The 16,382-nt window shown below is 44.3% G+C and overlaps 1 pseudogene across 1 annotated transcript in view; it reads left to right on the top strand.

The window, feature by feature from the left end:
- The first annotated feature begins 400 nt into the window (after positions 1-400).
- Positions 401-16,382, top strand: part of LOC147092569 (NACHT, LRR and PYD domains-containing protein 14-like) — a 359,808-nt pseudogene continuing 343,826 nt past the window's right edge. The window contains exons 1-6 of the transcript XR_015075001.1: positions 401-413; positions 613-2,349; positions 11,807-11,893; positions 12,419-12,589; positions 14,501-14,671; positions 14,811-14,887. The product of XR_015075001.1 is annotated as an NACHT, LRR and PYD domains-containing protein 14-like (transcript). The remainder of the gene's footprint in view (positions 414-612; positions 2,350-11,806; positions 11,894-12,418; positions 12,590-14,500; positions 14,672-14,810; positions 14,888-16,382) is intronic.

Genomic DNA, 16,382 nt, shown 5'->3' with positions numbered 1-16,382 from the left:
CTGCCCAATCAGTACATTGTGAGCCTGTCCCTCTCTCAGTGCTGACCAATCAGTACATTGTGAGCCTGTCCCTCTCTCAGTGCTGCCCAATCAGTACATTGTGAGCCTGTCCCTCTCTCAGTCCTGCCCAATTAGTACATTGTGAGCCTGTCCCTCTCTCAGTGCTGCCCAATCAGAACATTGTGAGCCTGTCCCTCTCTCACTGCTGCCCAATTCCCCATTTGCTATTTGTACAAAAACGCAGCTCTGCTGGGTGTGCGGTTCAATCATTTATCCATTATAACCACTGCAGCCATATAACCAGAATCACCTGTGGATTTGTAATGAGATGTCTGCAGTACATTGTGTGACAGATAGTATTCATCATCAGGGGGAACATTTCACCTTCGCCCAGCTCGCCATGTTAAGTAACTGTTAGTTCCCATGTAGATTTGAAACAGAAGTTTCCCGTCAAGCAAGATTCACATGAACTGTTTTGATTTTCTAACTATCTATGATTAAAATTTTGAAATAGTTCATGTCACATTTTACTGAAAAGCTGAGCAGTATATTGGAGCTTTCTTTCACAATATAACTAACATTGAAACCACTTTCTGTCTGTTCTAATTGAAGATCTTCAAAAGAAACACAAGGAAACACTCCGGGTACAAATTGAAGCACAGAGAGTGAACAGTATCCTAATAAAGGAGAAGGTTAAGGTTTTCCAGCTGGTTTATCGATACGCTGAGCTAACGGTCATTTCTACTGTTCGAGATCGGACACTTGTAGAACATGAACTGCTGGCAAGAGGCCGAGACCAGGAAGAGCGGAGAGAGAAACATCTCCGTAGAGAGCAAGAGAAAATCCGAAATGACCAATTCTTTAAGAGCTGTTTTTCCCAGAGAAAATTCAATTCTGGGAGTTCAGGAGCAGTGAGCGGGGTCCGGGGGACTGGAAAAACAACAATGGTACCAAAGATTGTTCATGACTGGGCCACTGGGAAAATATACCCACACTTTCAATTTGTTTTCAGCTTTAAATTCCGGGATTTGAACGCTATTAACTGTAGAATAAACCTGGGGAATCTGATACTGGATCTGTATCCTTACTTTGGGAATATTCTGGGAGAGCTCTGGAAGAACCCAGAGGGATTGTTTTTTATATTCGATGGTTTGGAATAATTCAAGGACAGGATCGATTTTGCTGACAATCGGAGAAATGCAGAACCTCAGCACATGTGCACAGATCCCGAATGCTGGTGTGAAGTGTCTGACATTGTGTACAGTTTAATACAGCACAAGCTGCTCCCAGGATGTTCAGTGCTAGTGACCAGCCGCCCCACTGCTTTACATTTATTGGAAAAGACTGAAACCAGTGTCTGGGCTGAAATCCTGGGATTTGTTGGTGAAGAGCAGAAGAAATATTTCAGCAAGTTTTTTGAAGATCAGACAGTGGCAGCAGCTGTTTTCAGCACGTGGAGGAGAACAAGATCCTGTACACCATGTGCTACAACGCTTACTACTGCTGGATCCTCGGGCTCTCTCTGGGCCCCTTCTTCACACAAAGAGACAGGAATCAGCAGCGATTTCCCAAGACCATCACCCAACTATATTCCTATTATATTTACAACATTCTGAAAAACCATGGCCGAGAGTTTGAAAGCTCCCGTGATGTGTTACTGAGGCTTGGTGAGATGGCCTTCACAGGAGTCTCCGAGAAGAAGATTGTGTTTAGAAATGGAGATTTGATCAAGCACAATTTGCAACCTCCCCAGTTCCTGTCTGGGGTCATGATGGAACTTTTGGAGAGAGATGATTCTGCCCAGAGCGTGGTGTACACATTCCCGCATCTCACCATCCAAGAATTTGTAGCCACACTCACACAATTCCTGACTCCAGATCCTGGGGATATCCTGAAACTCCTCAGTGAAGCCCACAGCAAGGAAGATGGGCGATTTGAGATATTTCTCCGTTTTGTTGCTGATCTCGCCTCCCCTCAGGCAGCTCGGCCCCTGGAGGAGATTCTGGGTCCATTTCTTCATCAAACCACCTGCCGAGTGATTGAATGGGTGAAGGAGAAGGTTGAAGTACAGATTTGAAACACAGAGAGTGAAACTGGTAAAAGGAACTTCCTGAACACATTCCACTACCTGTTTGAGTCTCCGAATAAAGCACTGGCTTGGAACATAGTGGGATCTCTGGAATCACTTACATTTCGTGGATTGTCATTGACCCCGATTGACTGTGCGGTATTGTCTCACGTCATTGGACTCTGTGATACAATAAAACACTTCGATCTGCGGGAAAGCTACATTCAGTGTGAGGGTCTCCAGCGGCTGGGACCCGTACTGCACAAATTCCGGGAGTTGAGGTAACTATTTATTTGTCTCTCAATGTTAGGTGAATTGTAGAACAATCACGGATTGTGTTTTTTTCCATAATGAAGGGAAACAGACAGTTCAGTTAGGCCAGAGAGAAGCAGATTCAACACAAATATGACCAATAATAAGAGGATCAGTCAGTAATTCCCTAAGGACTGGAGAAACTAAAATGGTTCCTTGTGAACAAGTGAGGATTTTATAGTCTTTATCAGATCAGCAAATACAGGTCACTGAGAGTCTGTTAATTTAAATAAAATAATTCATATTTAATAAGACTGGTCAGCGGAATTTAAAAATAGAATATAATCCGGCAATAAAGATAAAATTAATTCAAAATATTTTAACTAGCAACAGGAGAGAAACCCGAGTTTAAATCACTAACAGTTAGATATTTACTCCAATACTGTGCAGGGTGTGTCTTGTCTCGGGGAAAGTTTCTTGGATTGGGAATATTGGGGAATCTGGAATTCTTTCAGCTGTAAATGTTTAGAATTATTCACATCCTGAACATTGAGTAAAGAATGATATTCAGCATATTAAATCTGCTGATAAAAAGGTTCCAATCTAACGTGTTGTGGGGTATTAGCCCCGGAGTACAGGCACACACCGGCCAGCGGTGGGGCTTCGCACACACCAGGTGGCTCCTGGGTAAACCCGGGGCAGTGAAGCTGGGAATTCCCCATAATCCGCCCCCTTGTTGTGAGGCCTTGCTCGGGGAGGGAACTTCCTAAAATTCCCCAAAAACTGTCGGGCTAGCTACACCTGAAATAAATGTAGTTTAATAGGTATAAAGTGAGAGACTCCCGACCCCTATTAACTAAAAGTTCAGTGACATTAAAACTTGTAAGTGGACAGAATAAACTCTCCTTGTTACATTAAATCCTAACATAAAACAGTTAGCGCCGTTTCGCAATATAACTCACCCCGAGATATTATACAGATTAATATAATGCACAGATTATAAAATACAGGGAATCACCGCTTTATCATTTAATTCGGGGAACATCGCCCCATTGCCGTAAAATCCAGGATTTAAGGAGCAGCAGAAATGAGATAAGTTTCCCCAAATCACTGAACTCCAGGGGGATAATTCTGGTCATCTGGGAATGAGACTGGACCGAGGGACATGTAAAGGCTTCACACAGAGAGCACTTTATTTAATGCATGCATTTACTGACAGTCCCTGAATATATGGGGAGTTGGACAGAGTGAGATTCATTCCTAGTGACAGGTTCGGGGGGAATTTTGCGGGGGGGTCAGCGGGCGCGATCGGTGGTGGATCAGGTTGGAAAATTGATTTTTTTCCCCAGTGGGACGCGACCCCGCTGTCAACATGCCAGCACTAGCGTTTCCCAAATGACGGATCTGTCAGCTCGGAGCAGACCCGACATGCAGCGACAGGGGAGCCAATTCAGGTCATTAGGACCCAAAGCATTAACAGCTATTTTCAGCTCACATTCAGAGATTACCAGGTTGCTCACGGGTTCATGCTGCTCGGGGATCTTTGTCAGGTAGGCAAGGCAGGAGTTGAATGGCCATGGAATCATCTCGTTACTTGACAGGTGGAAATAAGAACATAAGAAATCGAAGCAGGTGCAGACCAATTCGCCCTTCGAGCCTGCTCCGCCATTCAATAAGATCATGGTTGATCTTTTACCTCTTTCCCACTTTCCTGAACTATTCCCATATCCCTTGATGCCCTTAATATTTAAAATCTATCAATCTCTGCCTTGATGACTAAAAAAAAATAGAGAGAGAAGATGAATTATGAGACCAAACTGGCAAGAAATATTAAAACAGATAGTAAGAGCTTGTATAGGTATACAGGCAGAGAGTAGCTAAAGTAAACGTTGATCCCTTAGAGGATGTGAGTGGGGAATTAATAATGGGGAACGGGGAAATGGCAGAGACTCTGAACAAATATTTTGTATGTCTTCACGGTGGATGACACAACATCCCAATAATGGATAATCAAGGGGCCACAGGGAGGGGGGAACTAAAGACAATCATTAAGGAAAAAGTACTTGGTAAAATAATGGGACTAAAAGACGACAAGTCCCCTGGCCTGCATCCCAGGGTCTTAAAAGAAGTGGCTGCAGAGACAGTGGATGCATTAGTTCCAATATACCAAAATTCCCTGGAATCTGGAGAGGTCTCAGCGGATTGGAAAACCGCAAATGTAACACTGCTATATAAGAAAAGAGGGAGACAGAAAGCAGGAAACTACAGACCAGTTAGCCTAACATCTGTCGTTGGGAAAATGCTGGAATCCTTCATTAAGGAAGCTGTAGCAGGGCATTTGGAAAATCTTAATGCAGTCAAGCAGAGTCAGCATGCTTTTATGAAAGGGAAATCATGTTTAACAAATTTACTGAACTTCTTTGAGGATGTAACGGGCAGGGTGGACAAAGGTGAGCCAGTGGATGTATTGTATTTAGATTGCCAGAAGGCATTCGATAAGGTGCCACATAAAAGTTTACTGCATGCAATAAGAGCTCACGGAGTTGGGGGTAATATATCAGCATGGAGAGAGAATTAGCTAACAGAAAGCAGAGAGTCGGGATAAATGGATAATTTTCCACTTGGCAAACGGTAACTTGTGGGGTGCCACAGGGATCAGTGCTGGGGCCTCAACTATTTACAATCTACATTAATGACTTTGATGAAGGGACTGAGTGTAATGTAGCCAATTTTGTGGATGATACAAGGATGGGTGGGTAAGCAGGTTGTGCAGAGGACTCCAGGAATCTGCAAAGGGATATATACAGGCTAATTAAGTGGGCAAACATTTGGCAGATGGACTATAATGTGGGAAATTGCAAGGTTATCAACTTCGGCAGAAAAAATTAAAAGCAAATTATTGCTTAATTGGAGAGAGATTACAAAATGCTGCAGTTCAGAGGGACCTCAGGTTCCTTGTGCATGAAACACAAAAAGTTAGCATGCAGGTATAAAAGAAATCAAAAAGGCAAATGGAATGCTGGCCTTTATTCCAAGAGGGTTGGAGTATAAAAGCAGGGATGTCCTGCTGCAATTGTACAGGGTATTGGTGAGACCACACCTCGAGTACTGCATACAGTTTTGATCTCCTTATTTAAGGAAGGATATACTTGCATTGGAGGCAGTTCAGAGGCGATTCACTAGGTTAATTCCAGCGAGAGGGGGTTGACTTATGAAGAAAGGTTGAGCAGGTTGAGCATATACTCATTGGAATCTAGAAGAATGAGAGGTGATCGTATTGAAACATATAAGATACTGAGCGGGGCTCGACAAGGTAGATGCAGAGAGGATGCTTCTCCTCGTGGGGAAATTTAGAACTCGGGGGCATAGTTTCGGAATAAAAGGTCGCCCTTTTATAACTGAGATGAGAAGGATTTTCTTCTATCAGGGTCATAAATTTGTGGAATTCTCAGCCCCAGAGAGCCGTGGAGGCGGGGTCATTAAATGCATTTAAGGTGAAGATAGACAGATTTTTACAAGATAAGGGAGTGAAGGGTTATGGGGAGCGGGTAGGGAAGTGGCTATGAGCACAAAATCAGCCATGATCTTATTGAATGGCAGAGCAGGCTCGAGGGGCAAGTGGCCTATTTCTGCTCCTATTTCTTATGTTATGTTGAAATGTTGAATATACTCAACGACTGAGCCTGCACAAACCTCTGGTGTAGAGAATTCCAAATTTTCACACACCTCTGAGTGAAGAAATTTCTCCTCATCTCAGTCCTAAATAGCCGACTGCTTATTCTGAGACTATGACCCCTGGTTCTAGACTCCCCAGCCAGGGGAAACATCCTCCCTGCGTCGAACCTGTCAAGCCCTGTAAGAATTTTACATGTTTCAATGAGTTCAATCTCGCTCTTCTAAACTCTAGAGAATATCGGACTAGTCTACTCAATCTGTCCTGAAAGGACAATCCCCCACATCCCAGGAACCAGTCTGCTGAACATTCGTTGCACTCCCTCTATGGCAAATATATCCTTCCTTAGGTAAGGAGACCAAAACTGTACTCCATGTGTGGTCTCACTAGGGCCCTATATATTTGCAGTAAGATGTCTTTACTTTTATACTCAAATCCTCTTCTAATAAAGGCCAACATACCATTTGCTTTCCAAATTGCTTGCTGTACTTGCATAAAAGCTCCCATCCCACACTCAAGCTCAGAAACTGTTGCTTACTGCATCTGGAAGACAGATTGAGATTTATGCACGCTGCAAATGTTTGGAGCAAACTCTCTATCTACTCTCACTTCATTGGAACAACATCTCTCATCATTGCCAGTTTGCATCTGTCATCTCAAGTTCACCTGCCATCTGTTACATCAGAATGGGTACTGATTATGCTGCCTCACCTTTGTTCTCAGAATCTGACAATAATCAGCCCGAACACCATCAGTACCAGGCACACCAGCAGCACCAACAACCACGCCGACCTTCGCCGCAATCACCTGATGCTACACAGGGCATCAACACCCAACCACATTGCTGCCCGAGATGCCAGGGATGGCCTCAACAGAGCCAAATTTACTTCACTTGATGCTGTACATCCTGGCTGGCACCAACCTACACCAACACCATAAGGCATCCCTACAACACCAAAGTCATTCCTTTCACACTCCTCAGCAGTGCGGGGGATACCGTTATGTCTCACCATTCACTTCAACTCACTAGGCCACTTACAAAGGTGCACACAGATGTGTCCAAAAACGGAAAGTTTTCAAAAGAAAGATTACAATGTTTGACAGCACATTAACAGAAAATTCACATGAACATAGGCTAAAGCACTTAAGTGCCATCCCTTGTGCATTATTAGTTGGTATGATTGGACTAGGATGATGGTGAGTGAGTGGTGGCTAATGAGATGGGGATGTGATAATGTAGATTGATAGAGAGGGATGGGTTGCGATGCAATGTAAATTGGTGTGAGTAAGAATGTGCAGGAGTAGGGTAGGGAAGGCAGAGTGATGGGGATGTGATGAGTGACAAAGCAGAATGAGGTTGAGTGTGGCTTTGCAGAAACGTTTCATGATTTACTGAGAACATTGGAAGTTTTGCACCACTGCAGCCAGGTGCTGCAAGGAGGGGGGGCCACCCACACCCACGGACGCAAATATCCCACTGGATGTCAACCCAGAATTTAGAGCCGGAGCTCCGACTCCACTTGCCGGGACTGTCTGGAGCGGGGTTCGAAATCCTACCCTGATCTGGCCCAGCGGCGGGGATCCTACCGCTATGCCAAAGGCCCAATCCGATTAGCAAAGTGAAATGGCTTGAATGAGCACAATTCACGGCATTAAAAGAACTCACAATTGAACTGATGATGACCTCAGCAATCTCCTCAAAGAGGTGGAGGCGCAGCGCCTGCTCATCATTGGTAATGAGAAGTCAAAGGCGCCGCAAAAGGGGCAGATGGTAGCTTGGTCTTTCAAGTGGCAGCATAGGGCTCCAGTCACGGGGAGGGAAAAGGCGCAGGAAACGTATGGGTGTCACCTTTTGTGCGGAGTGGGCCTTTTGCGTAGCAGTAAGCATCCCTGCCGCTGGGCCAGAAGGAGTAGGGTTTCGAACCCCACTCCAGACAGTCCCGGCAAGTGGAGTCGGAGCTCCAACTATAAATTCTGGGTGGACATCCAGCGGGATACTTGCGTCCGTGGGTGTGGGTGGCCCCCCCCTCAGATTGGTTGTGGGAGCCCATAAAACCCTCACGCCATAGGTATAACCACCCTAATGGCTGGTTCAAAGATGGTTACGGTCACGGAATGAGCGTTAATCACGGCCATAAATCCTTCCACCACTTCATACAGTTCCCGAAAGGGAACAGTGTGAGGATACGTATGACGATTACCTCTTGCGCAATGCACCTCCTTGGACCCTCAGTTGCAGGTGCGAGGGGGAAAATCGTGCAATTGTTAAATTTTTCATTTTATTGACATGTAAAATGTTGGCCCAGTAATTCCATTCCAAATGCCCGAGTACGATCGGGGTACTTACGCATCTGGCCGGAGGAAATGCCGGTTTTCAGCATGCACAGTGCATGTGGGGAAAACCGGCATTTCCTGTCCTCTGAACGAAGGGGTTCAGAGGCAGAACGCGTGCGACTGCACAGGCAGCGCATGCGCAGTAAAATTCGCTGCTTTCATTCATGCTTTCAGTGAGGTCAAGCCCTTACAACTTACACATGAAAAAAGCATGGGTACAGTTGCTCCAGAGGCTGCGGAGGAAGATATTTCTTATCATGGAGCTTCTGAAAGTATGTATGTCTGTATATATTCCTTTGCGTGTTATGTATATATTCCTTTACTTATGTGTATGAATGTATTATTTAATTATGACTTTCAGAGAAAGTAACTTACTGGAAAATCATAATTATAAACATACATTCATATACATAAGTAAAGGAAGATAAAACATACATACATATACGTAAAGGAATATATGCGGACATACATACATAATTACTTATTACTGATGAAAAGTTTCTTTCTTAAAAGTGCTGGAAATGTTACATTACTCATTTTAGAACACTCATTTTCACATTCCATTCACACAGCCACAATTGCTCCTTCTACCTACCGTTCTGAAAACCCGTTTAAAAAAAAAAATTTAAACTTTAAAACTTACTTAAAATTTCTTAAAATAACTTCCCTCCATTTCCCAAACAAAAATATTGCCTTTCAGAAGCTCCACGATAAAATATATCTTCCTCTGCAGCCTTGGAACAACTTTACACATGCTTTTTTCAAGTGTAACTTGTAAGGACTTACCCTCACTGTATCCATGAATGAAATCGACGAAGTTCACTGCGCAAGCGCTGCCTGTGCAGTCGCACGCGCTGTGCCTCTGAACCCCTTCGTTCAGAGGACTGGAAATGCCGGCGTTCCCCGCATGCGCTGTGCATGCTGAACGCCGGCATTTCCACCGGCCAGAGGCGTGAGTACCCAGACCGTACTCACGCATTTGGACACGAATTTCTGGCCCATTATCATTCTTGATAAACGGTTTTGACCCGAAAAGTTGACTTTAATTTCTCTCCACGGATGTTGCCTGGCCTGCTGAGTTTTTCCAGCATTTTCTGCTGTTAACCTGAGAATATTACCATTCTCCAAATGGCACTTTTAATGGCCCAGAAATTTGGGTCGGGGGCTACCTGCGGGTGCAAGCCCCCGACCTACATTTACATATCGCGCTGACATTTGAAGACTGGGCTTGCTTGGATTTCCGGTCTGTGACCCGGTTCAGCTCCTGGTGCGCTGTGCGTGCATGATCCTGCAGCGTACTTAGTGCGATGAGCTGCCTGGGATCACGTGAGCACTGGGCAACCAATGGGAGTTTACAAAAGTCCATTCATGAGTTAGACATAAGTCCTGTCAAAATCATGAAAAGTACGGGCGCCCAAAACACTACTTCAACTTTAAATAAAAGTTAAAAAAACATTCCATTAATTAAATTAACTATTAATAACTTTAAAAAAACTAATTTAAACACTTATTCAAATTGCTGCCAAACAATTTTTTTCAAGAAATCGGGTCCAAAAATGGACTTACATTACTGTAAATTCTTTAAAAATAATAAACCTGTGGAAAAAAAATTCTAACTTTTATTATTAGACCACTTACCTTATAAAACTAAGTCCTTACATCTGCTTTTTACATTCGTAAAAAGTGGAGGCCTTCAAGCACAGGCAAACCTGCAAAAAAAAAAGAAGTTCAACGCGTACCCGCTGCCTCAAACGTCGCTAGGGAACCGCCTCTTAACCCCTTGGTTCAGAGGAGAGGAAATGCCGGTTTTCAGCGCATGCGCTGTGCATGCTGAAATCCGGCACTTCCAACGGGCCCACGTGTGAGTACCCTGTCCGTACTCACGCATTGGGCCCCGAATTACTGGGCCAATCAGTTTAGCCAGACAGTAAAGTCCAGAATATTATAAGGGTCCGGAGATCTCCTTCAGAAATATGTAACTCTCCACCAAAGTGTTTACAGGGATTGGGTTTGCGAGTTATTGATACAAAAGACTTATGTGAGTCAATTCTAAAAATATATAGAGATTTATTAAGAAAACTGACATGCAATTCACTGTTGGTGAATCAGTCAATCGCAACGTTAACAGTTCTAAAAGGAGAAAAAATACAATCTTATTCTTAACAGAGAACCTTACTTTCAAATCTTAACTTCGCTACAGTATTATAGTTCTTAAACTTGTGTATTCAGGATATCCATCAGTTATCAAGGTCGCAGTTACCTTCAATCCCCTAGATACAAAAGAGTGAAGAACTACAGAGCCGCCCCTGTAGTTGAGAATCACTTTGCCCGATTAAAGTGAGTCTCATTATCTCATTCGAGACTCCAATATTTATACCCCTTTTAGAGTTGTTTTTCATAAGGTTTCTGTTGATCCAAGTTAATTATCACCAACCATCTTTTAGCTGACCTACTGAAATTCTTACTGCTACATAATGAATAGCTATTGGGAGTTTACCATATGTGTGCAAAGGGCAGATGTACATTACCTCATGTCATTTTCAAGAGGTTTTAATCAAGATCATTCATCCAGGGTCGGCCATTGTCTTTTTTTAATAAGGTTACCCATTCAGGGCCACCCATTCTTCTGCTTCAATAATGTTACTTATTCAGGGTCAACAACTTGTCCTACTTCAATTCTTTCATAGCTATCTCTTAGGTTTCTAAATTTCAAAACCCAGTTTGTTACATTTTAAAGAATTTATACGGTAGAGTTCCTTATAAGGTACTCTTCAGGGTTAAACATTGTCTTATCTCAATGAGGCCAGAATTCTTTCGGAAGGTAGGATTTACAAATCCAGCTTGTCATGTTTCTATTTAAAAAAAAATTGTTATATAGTGTATTTTTCTAAAAAGTTATATAGTGTATTTATCTTAAAAGGATATATAGTAGAGTTCCTTCACAGTGTCTTCCGATGCAATGTGCAACCAGGCTGCGTTGGTATCCTGGGGAGTTGTCCTCCACTCATTGGAAGTGAAGAGAACCTCCCTGCGTGCTGTCGCTCCCTCCATAAGCATATGGAGCAGTCATGGGAGAACCTGGGTGCAGCCCTGCATCTTTGTGCAGTGTTTGTCAGTGTTTGCAGCACCTCACTGCTGTAGAACACTGACAGCACAAGTGTCAACTAAATTTGTTCATGGCCCCTTTAAGGATACCAGCTGCTGACGCGTCATCAAATGACGTCACCAGACCCGCTTCCTCTAACTGGCCGGAAAACTCGCTGGGCGGGGCGTAACCAGCCAATCAGTGGAAAGTCTTTTAATAAAGCGGGGCCGCGACCCGGCGCCGACCCCGGCCGCACTCGGCCCGCCCAGGGAGGGGGAAAGCGGAGATGAATTTCCTGAAATACTTTCAGTGATAGCTGTAATATCCCAGAGAGAAACATATATCAGATCCGGGGTTTGATTCAGTTTGTTTCTCTCTCTCTGTTTGTGTTTAGACTCGGGCACAATAACCTGGGAGATTCTGGAGGAAAACTCTTGTCTGCGGCTCTGAGGAACACGGACTGTAAAATACAGAAACTGGAGTAAGTACCAGACTGTGAGATTGTGTTTATAATAACTGGATGTCTGACACTGAACATTATTTAACAGTATAAGTAATAGTGTTATCAATAAACACTGCATTATTAGTAGCATCAGTAATAGTGTTATTAATAAACTCTGGAGATTTACTTTGATTCCTGTTATTTCTCTCTCTCTAATCCCCAGCCTGCGGTCTGTCGGTCTCACAGACTCTTGTGCTGCCGATCTCGCCTCCGCTCACAGCACAAACCACTCACTGACGGTTCTGGATCTGGGTTGTAATAAACTGAGAGATTCAGGAGTGAAACTACTGTCTGCGGCTCTGAGGAACACGGACTGCAAAATACAGACACTGCAGTAAGTACAAGAGTCTGTGAGATTGTGTTTATAATAACTGGATGTCTGACACTGAACATTAATAATGTTATTAAAAAACACTGTACATTATTATCAGTATCAGTAATAGTGTTATAAATAAACTCTGGGGAATTACCCTGATTCCTGTTATTTCTCTCTCTGATCCCCAGGCTGGATGATATCGGTCTCACAGACACTTGTGCCAGGGAACTTGCCTCCGCTCTCAATACAAACCGGTCACTGACGGCTCTGGACCTGAGTGCGAATAAACTGGGAGATTCAGGAGTGAAACTAATGTCTGCGTCTCTGAGGAACCCGGATTGTAAAATACAGAAACTGGAGTAAGTGCCAGACTGTGTGAGATTGTGTTTATAATAACTGGATGTAAAACACATAGAAACATAGAAACATAGAAGATAGGAGCAGGAGTAGGCCATTCGGCCCTTCGAGCCTGCTCCGGTATTCAACGATATCATGGCTGATCATCCAAATTCAGTACCCGGTCCCTGCCATCTCCCCATATCCCTTGATCCCTTTAGCCTTAAGAAATATATCCAACTATTTCTTGAATATACTTAATGAACTGGCCACCACCGCCCTCTGTGGCAGAGAATTCCACAGGTTCACCATTTTCTGGGTGAAAAAATTCCTCCTCATTTCAGTCCTAAATGGCTTGCCCCTTATCCTTAGACTATGACCCCTGGTTCTGGACTCCCCGGCAATCAGAAACATCCTTCCTGCATCTAGCCTGTCCAGGCCTGACAGAATTATATAGGTTTCGATGAGATCCCCTCTCAATCTTCTAAACTCCAGTGAGTATAAGCCCAATCGACACAATCTCTCCTCATACGTCATTCCTGCCATTCCAGGTATCAGCCTGGTGAATCTTCGCTGCACTCCTTCCATGGCAAGATTGTCCTTCCTCAGGTAAGGCGACCAAAACTGCACACAATACTCAAGGTGTGGTCTCACCAAGGCCCTGTACAACTGCAGCAAGACATCCTTGTTCTTGTACTCGAACCCTCTTGCTATGAAGGCCAACATACCATTTGCCTTCTTAGCCGCCTGCTGCACCTGCATGCTTACCTTCAGCGACTGGTGTACAAGAACACCAGGTTTCTTTGCACTTCCCCTTCTCACAATCTATTGCCATTCAAATAATAATCTGCCTTCCTGTTTTTGCCACCAAAGTGGATAACCTCACATTTATCCACATTTTCCTGCATTTGCCATGTTTCTGCCCAATCACCCAACCTGTCCAAATCGTGCTGGAGTTTCACGACATCCTCCTCACAGCATACCCTCCCACCCAACTTGGTGTCGTCTGCAAATTTGGAGATATTACATCTAATTCCCTCGTCCAGATCATTAAAATATATTGTGAACAGCTGGGGTCCTAGGACCGATCCTTGCGGTACCCCACTAGTCACTGCCTGCCACTCGGAAAATGACCCGTTTATTCCAACTCTTTGCTTTCTGTCCGCCAACCAGTTTTCTATCCAAATCAATACCTTTCCCCCAATCCCATGTGCCTTTATTTTGCACGCGAATCTCTTATGCAGGACCTTATCGAAAGCCTTCTGAAAGTCCAAATACACCACATCCACTGGTTCTCCCTTATCTATTTTACCAGTTACATCCTCAAAAAATTCCAGTAGATTAGTCAAGCATGATTTACTTTTTGTAAATCCATGTTGACTTTGTCCGATCCAGTCACTGCTTTCCAAGTGCTCTGCTATTACACCTTTTATAATGGACTCTAGCATTTTCCCCACTACCGATGTCAAGCTTACCGGTCTATAATACCCCGCCTTTTCTATACCACCTTTTTTGAATAGTGGGGTAACATTAGCTACCCGCCAATCCATGGGTACCGTTCCAGAGTCTATCGAGTTCTGGAAGATGACCAGCAATGCATCTACTATTTCTAGGACCACTTCCTTAAGTAACCTGGGATGTAGATTATCAGGTCCTGGGGATTTATCGGCCTTCACACCCATCAATTTTCCTAACACCAGTTCCCTACAAATACTGATTCCTTTCAGTTCCACCCTTTCATCAGACCCTATGTTCCCCGGCATCTCTGGGAGGTTATTTGTGTCCTGCTTTGTGAAGACAGAACCGAAATAAGTATTTAGTTGGTCAGCCATTTCTTTGTTCCCCATTACTGAACATTAGTAATAGTATCAGTAATAGTGTTATTAAACACTGGAGATTTATTCTGATTCCTGTTATTTCTCTCTGATCCCCAGTCTATGGGGTGTCGGTCTCACAGATTCATGTGCCGAGGATCTCGTGTCCGCTCTCAGTACAAACCGGTCACTGATGGTTCTGAACCTGAGTGATAATAAACTGGGCGATTCAGGAGCGAAACTACTCTCCTTGGCACTGAAGAACCCGGACTGTAAAATACAGGAACTGCAGTAAGTACCAGGCTGTGTGAGATTGTGTTTATAATAACTGGATGTCTGATACTACATTATTATTAGTATCAGTAATATTGTTGATAATAAACTCTGGGGATTTACTCTGATTCCTGTTATTTCTCTCTGTGATCCCCAGGCTGGATGATCTCGATCTCACAGATTCTTGTGCCGAGGAACTCTCCTCCACTCTCAGTGCAAACCGGTCACTGACGGGTCTGAACCTGGGATTAAACTCCTTCACAGACCGATCTGTCCCCGCTCTCCGCCACCTCATACTGACCTGCAGGAGTCTGGAGTGGATCCGGTGGGTGTTTGTGTTAATGTTTAATTTAATAAATAAAATATAAACGGGATTCAGTCACAATTATGGGTAATATTTGTCTGAATTTATTATTGAAATATTAACCCCAGTCTCGTGGTTATTTACACTGTTGTTCAATCTGTTTATTTTCTGTTTAATCTGTTTTAGGCTAGGGACGAATCAGTTCAGTTCAACCGGAAAGAATCAGCTGGAGTCGCTGCAGGGAACAAGACGCGGACTGAGTGTGGAAGTGCAAACATTTCAATTGATGACCATCACTGGTCATTTATTGGTCATTTTTCTGCCACTGCACTTTAAGCAGCCATGCTACGTGTTTAATCCTTTCGGCCCCTTTAACGGTTTCCAGCTGGAGCTGAGCGAGTGTCATCTCCCATTGTGAGGTCAGAGGCCCAGCCACAGGGTCATGAGACTCAGCCGCCTGGCCCCACAGTGCTGCTTCTGCAGGATATCCAGGGCTGAATGTTCACCAGTGGGGCACTGGGGAAATACATTGACAGGAAGGGCCAAGGGTGGGGCTCTGTCTGGGCTGCAGTGGGGCACTGACAATTGCACTCAGTATTCCTGAATGACTCTCCCAGTGTGGAGTCGGACTCTGTAACAATTGTCCCTGTGTGCAGTATGTTTCTCTCCCATTGAGAAGTCGGACACTGTAACAAGTGTCCCTGTGTACAGTATGTGTATCCCAGTGAGTAGTCGGACTCTCCAACAACTGTCGCTGTGTACAGTGTGTCTCTCTCCCAGTGAGGAGTCAGATGCTGTAACAAGTGTCCCTGTGTACAGTGTGTGTCTCTCCCAGTGAGGAGTCGGACTCTGTAACAAGTGTCCCTATGTACAGTATGTGTACCCCAGTGAGGAGTCGGACTCTGTAACAACTGTCGCTGTGTACAATGTGTCTCTCCCAGTGAGGAGTCAGATGCTGTAACAAGTGTCCCTGTGTACAGTGTGTGTCTCTCCCAGTGTGGAGTCGGACTCTGTCACGCGTGTCCCTGTGTACAGTATGTGTATCCCAGTGAGGAGTCGGACTCTGTAACTACTGTCGCTGTGTACAATGTGTCTCTCTCCCAGTGAGGAGTCAGATGCTGTAACAAGTGTCCCTGTGTATAGTGTGTGTCTCTCCCAGTGACGAGTCAGATGCTGTAACAAGTGTCCCAGTGCACAGTGTGTGTCCCTCCCAGTGAGGAGTCGCACTCTGTAACAAGTGTCCCTGTGTACAGTGTGTGCCTCTCCCAGTGAGGAGTCGGACCCTGTAACAAGTGTCCCTGTGTACAGTGTGTGTCTCTCCCAGTGAGGAGTCGCACTCTGTAACAAGTGTTGCTATAACCCTCCGAGATCTCTCCACTCCTCTGACCGTTGCACATCCTCGACTTTCGTTGCTCTACGTTGGTG

This window comes from Somniosus microcephalus, unplaced genomic scaffold, assembly GCF_052327205.1.
Source record: "Somniosus microcephalus isolate GS21.2 unplaced genomic scaffold, FLI_Smic_1.0 unresolved_chr2, whole genome shotgun sequence".
Taxonomy (NCBI): Eukaryota; Metazoa; Chordata; class Chondrichthyes; order Squaliformes; family Somniosidae; genus Somniosus; species Somniosus microcephalus.
Note: the sequence above shows the minus strand (reverse complement) of the source record. Positions and strands in the feature narration are given on the sequence as shown.